The sequence below is a fragment of the Harpia harpyja genome, chromosome 1, assembly GCF_026419915.1.
Source record: "Harpia harpyja isolate bHarHar1 chromosome 1, bHarHar1 primary haplotype, whole genome shotgun sequence".
Taxonomy (NCBI): Eukaryota; Metazoa; Chordata; class Aves; order Accipitriformes; family Accipitridae; genus Harpia; species Harpia harpyja.
Window position 1 is genome coordinate 98,245,532 of NC_068940.1, and position 6,000 is coordinate 98,251,531.

Here is a 6,000-nt window from a genome sequence, read left to right on the forward strand (position 1 = left end):
TTAGTATGCCTTTGTCAGCAATTCGGCATAGGTGTTTCGTGCCTTAGATACCTGGCCTAGACAATTAGATTTGATTATAGAACTCCCTCAAGTTGCTGACACAACTTTAATAAGATTAAGTGCAAAAACTTGAAATTAATCAGAGGCAGACAGAAATGAAATTACAGTTTAAGACATGGAAAAGACCCTTGACCATGAGATTTGAAACATCATCATACTTTTAAGTATTTATTTCTACTGTTCGCTCAAGTATGAGGCTAGAAACTCAAGATATCTAACAACAACAAAACCCATCATGGAGCAGTACAATAAACACAGGGGGGGGAAAAGGGCAAAGATCAAATTCTACTAAACCCAAAATCTCACAAAACAATTTTCCTTTGTTTAAGGACATGATCAGAAAATATTTGCCAAAACACATTGTCACAAGGTCTTGTGATACTAAAATTGTTGGATGCACGGAACAGGAATAATTGACAGGTATGTCTGAACTAGTGAAGGTGTGAGCACTTTCAAGTGCCTGACTCGAAATATATCTCCCCAACCTGATACTGCACGGAGCACGGTACTGTGCTTGCTCGGTTCCCATTTGTTAGCTTTGCATGAGGGAATCATAAATCATAAAATCATTTCGGTTGGAAAAGACCTTCAAGATCATCGAGTCCAACCATTAACCATGCCCCCTAAACCATGCCCTGGAGTACCCTGTCCACTCGCTTTTTGAATACCTCCAGGGATGGTGACTCAACCACTTCCCTGGGCAGCCCATTCCAATGTTTGACAACCCTCTCAGTAAAAAAATTTTTCCTAATATCTAACCTAAATCTCCCTTGCCTCAACTTGAGGCCATTTCCTCTTGTCCTATCTCCAGCCACCTGACAGAAGAGACCAACACCCACCTCACTACAACCCCCTTTCAGGTAGTTGTAGAGAGCAATAAGGTAGCTGGACATGCAGCCTGTAAGAAAAGCATGATGGGCTTTGGTTAGGTTCCTGGTCTGGATCAGGAACATGTAGAACACCTATGTCTCAGCTGTGACAAAGCCACCGTTGCTGGTATATTCTCCAAGCAACATGAAGTAGTTTGTCGTGTGTTTGTGTACGCGTGTACATACACGTATATATGCATATATATATATATATAAAAAACCTAATATGGATGAGCAAATCATGTCCATTCTGATATTTATACAGTATTTTCATGTTTCATACCAGACAGATGGCACAGAGATGGTGTCACTTCTAGATGATGCATGTCTATCACAATGAAACCTCTAAGAGCACTTGTAAAATTAATAATAATAGTATTTTTGTACTTTAGAAACAATTCTCTTCAGCCATAAAGACTACAATAGAATGAGAGCTGAAAGGAGACAGAACACTTACAAGAGCTGTAAATCTCTAATAATTTAGAATGTTAAATTTAATAGGGTTGAAGTAATCTAGACATGGCAGATGTAAAACACTCCAGTTACATCTGAAACAAATTAGCTGACAAACTAGTATTTTAAATTCACTCACTGATACATGATATTCTGAAAGATGTCAGTGACTTTATACTGGAAAAGGTTTGCTGTAGTTATCACAAAAAGTGATACTCCTTTTGTTTACAGCGGGATGGATTTAGCTATGCAAATGCTGTTATTGTAATTTCTTTTTGTGAGCATTTTATAGCATTTCAGAAATCTTTCAATTTTCAGGGTACTAATGGTGAGCACAGTAAAATTACTGTGATTTATAAGACGGCCTATAAGGAAAGAAGGGTAACAGTGAGATCATAATAATAAAGCAAATAATAATAAATATTTTGTAATTAAGCATAATAATAAAGCAAAATAAATAAAGTTGCACTGTTTTCATGCCTTAAGTTCACCTTGGTGTGAAGAACCTGCGAGACACCCAGCAGTACCGGCGAACTCCCACAGGGCGGCAGTTCAGTACTTTTGTAGCACCCACAGCTGTGCAAGGGAGTGGCTCTTCAGAAAAGCTTTTGCATTCCCTCTGCGCATTTTATTTCCTTATTTTTGTTCCAGTTAACAAGGATCATTTTTTTTCTCTTGTAGTGAAGGGGTTTTTTCCTACTTAATCTCTTAAACTCTAAAATGGTTTCGTGTTAATATTAATAATTTAAGGGAAATAAGCAGTTTCACGGTCTAATCACACCACCATTGAAAACTGACAGTTGCCTCTGAATAAAGGATGGCGTGATTGGCAGTATTACCTTCAGGCAAGGGGAGATCTGGAGAAGTGGAATAGTGTGAAACTTCATCTCTCTCCCATGCTGTTCGGATTATTTATCAAAGTATGTGAAGATCAAAAAAAAATCAAGGGAAATGAATGCATGTAAATTATTAACAGCCTGCCTCAGAGGATGAGTAGATTTTGTGGATACCGTATTAACTATAGAAAATTTTATTACACATACAGATGAAAAGAAATAGGAGTAACAATTCTAACCTGTTAGCGGATACTGTGTACAATAATCTCATCAGAAACTATTGTCTAGAAAATCACATTGTAAATATGAAAAAAAGTGCCAAGAAAGCATCTGACATTCAGGGAATTACTTGTTTATTTTTTTTACAAATATTTATAATGTTGAGTCATATAGGTTAAAACAGAATCCTTGCTATAGTCCAAACGACGATGTTCTTGTGAGAGACACTTGTAATTGAGATCTCTTATACAGGCCACCAACAAGAATAAAGACTAAAGAAGCGGTAGCACAAAAGCAAATCTTTTATTTGCTGTTGCTCAGCAACCATGTGTGGAAGGCCCATTTTTCATTTTTGCCTTAACTTGACTTGACAGGAAAATGATAATAAATATAAGATTATTATCACAGGGTATAGATTATTTTGAACAGATGAACAGATATGTCAAAAAGAGGCATATAATTTCGTACTCTTGAAAGGGAGAACATTAGAGAAACTGAAAATAGAGTTGTAGCTTTGTAACTAGCTTGCATTCCATGCATAATTCTTGAAAAAAAACTACAAAAAGCTATTCTGCCTCTCTGGTTTCTCTATGTGGTCCTTTAAAATGAATCATGTGGTGTTACTCAGTCTGTTGTTATCTGTGTCAACTTCTAGTTTCAATACTATGAAAAAATCATTCTGTGGTTGCTATGCAACACAAATGATAAGCTAAAATATGTTTTAGTTCGTTTGCTAAATGAATATGTGCCCGACTAAATAAACAGTAACCAGGTGACTAATGTAGCATCTAATTAAAAGACTAATCAAGGTATTAATGACACATTCAGTCCACACAAGACATGATAAAAAACCCCATCAGTTTGGATCTAAAATGGCAAAGATTTTTAACATATGCAGAAAGGATAGACATTAGCATAATGTATAAATGTCAGTTTTCATACTTTTTTATTTGCTTTTACTATTCTACAGGTATGATGCTTCATCATACAACTTATTTCAAGCAAACTGTTTCACAGGCTTCTTGTGCTTAGCTGAATACCTAACTTAAGAAATTTGTCAAGTCAAGTCCATAGGATCTGAAACAACCCTAATTCTTGGTCCTTCTTTACTATAGAGCAGAAAAATGCTCCATTCTTTTGGTAGTCTGCTTCTGGAAGTCAATGCCTGCCAGCTGTCACATTGCAGGGATTAGGGTTGGAGGACAGATGCCATTTCAGGTGATTGTCCAGGGATCTGTCTCTCCCAGGACCTTTCTCTGTGGTTGCTGGTAGGTAGATGTTCGTAATTTGCTGGATTGCCCTTTTCACACTTAAAAGGAGACAGGCCTTTGTCTAGATGGAAATATGATGTGAGAAGGTATGTGTGTGTTTGGTTCTGGTGGAGACAAGGAGTGGCACTAAACTGCCGGTGCACAGTTAGTTAGTTTGCTACCAGTTATGGCTGCTAACTCCTTCTGCTGTATTGTCCCTGCCTTGGGTACGTGACCATCTCAATTACAGCTTGTAAGTAATGTAACCCATTCTCCTACAGTGCCTACAGCACTTTCTGTGTGGCACACATTTGTTTTAAAATCCAGTTATTTCAGGAGTTTTATGTGGACTCAGTTGATGATTCAGGAATTGAAGCAGTTTTTCTCTTTCAGTAACAGCAGTCATCTGTTATGTACATTTTTCAAAGCAATACAGAATAGCATTATTTATATGGGGTAAGCTTATAATAAACTTATTTTTAATCCTATAGTCTTCAAACTGTATAAAAACCAGGTAAATAGTTTACTCAAAAACTTCCAAAAATAAACCAGGAAAAGTCTGTAAGTAAGTCAAGTATATATGGCAGAAAACGTGGCAAGTCTTAATCCTGAATATAAACTGATATTGTAAGAGGTAGGATGGTTAAAGAAGATTCTATTCTAAAAATTAAAATATTAGCAGAAGACATAAATACTACTTTTAAAAGTAATGAATTTTTACATATAATATTAAATAAAATCTGAATTACATCATGCTTTTAAAAATTACAATCCAGAAAAGTCCAGTCAGATGTGAGAACTTTTATGGAAATTACTGTTGCATTTCTGTTTGTTTGCATAGTAAAGCAGCATATGCTGTACTGCTATCACAGACTGAAAGTAAACGATTTCAGTCAAGCACCTACCTCTTCTGAACAGCCAACGACACTGAGAACTATTATGGTACTGAAAATGCAAAATTGAAAGATATAAATTAAGCTATAATTTATAAATAAATTATAAATATATAAATATAGATATAAATTATATATAAATTAAGATATAAATTAAATTAACAAGACATACTGACCGTTTGCAAAAGAGCTCAAATAAATGGAACGGGGAGTATTACAGAATTTGAAAGCTGATTATGCTTAATTCAAGGAACTGAGTCCACCTATTTCTGAACACTGCAAATTAAGTTTGAGAAGAAACAGAAAGCAGCATTTCCTGATACATTAAAAAAATCCTTAGTTATCAAGGTCTAAATATCATCTGGCCTACATAGTCTCCTATAAATTCTCGTGAGTAGCCTGCTTAGCTCTTCATCACTTTGGATGAAGACTGTGTAATACATGTACTGTTCGCCATGACTATGATTAAATGTGTAGCTGTCAACACTAGCAACAAAAACATTCTTGGAGAAAAAAGTCACCAGTGTAATCAAATAGAGGATGCGGGCTTTGTGAGCTAGCAGAAATGTTTTTGTAAGAGTAGTACATCCACGTTACCCGAGATCCATGGAAGAAGGCGTACCGTATCTTAGGCCTATACATGAATTTAACTAAACATGTCTTATCCCCGTTTGAAGGCATTGAGACTTAAGAGACAGCTAGCTCCAGGAAGGTAACGGTAAGCTGGTATGTAGATTTACTCCCTGTCAGCCACCTCTGGGTAACTGATCGGATGCTCCTCCGAGGAAAGATGCGTAAGCCTTTATTATAAAGCGAAAGCAGTAGAGCAGCATTTCAGTGTAGCCAAATTTAAAACGGAGAAGCACAGCCTGCACTGAGCTCCTTACTGCTGCCTGGGCTGCAGCCGTCCAGGCGTGCCCCTTCCTGGGCCTGCCCTCCCCAGGGACATACTACCTAGGGCGTCTCCTCTATCCCAGCTCCTCTGGGCCTTCTGCAGTCCCGGCAGCAGCAGCAGCAGCGTGTTCTTCAGCCCCCTCCTTCGTAAAAGGGGGCCCGGGGCCTGGGGACAGCGCTGGCCTCGGCTGGAGGCAGCAGCGAGGAACCAGACATCACCTCGGCCTACCGGCGGCACCTGACTGAAAACACCTCTCCCCTTCGGATCGCCATACTGCCCCACCCCGGCAAGTGCCCAAAAAAAAAAAAAAAAAAAAAAAAAAGGGGCGAAAAGGCGGATTTTGAACGCGGTCCCGTGCCGGGGTTGGAGTACGAAACCCCGCGTTCCCGCCTGCACCGACCCAGCGCCCGCCGCCTGCCAGGCCCCGCCTTCCAACGGCCGCGGCCACGCGCGGGAAGGGGCGGGGCCCCGCCCTGCTGGGCGCGCGCGCCAGCGCCCCCGCCGGCCCCGCCCTCAGCGGTGGCG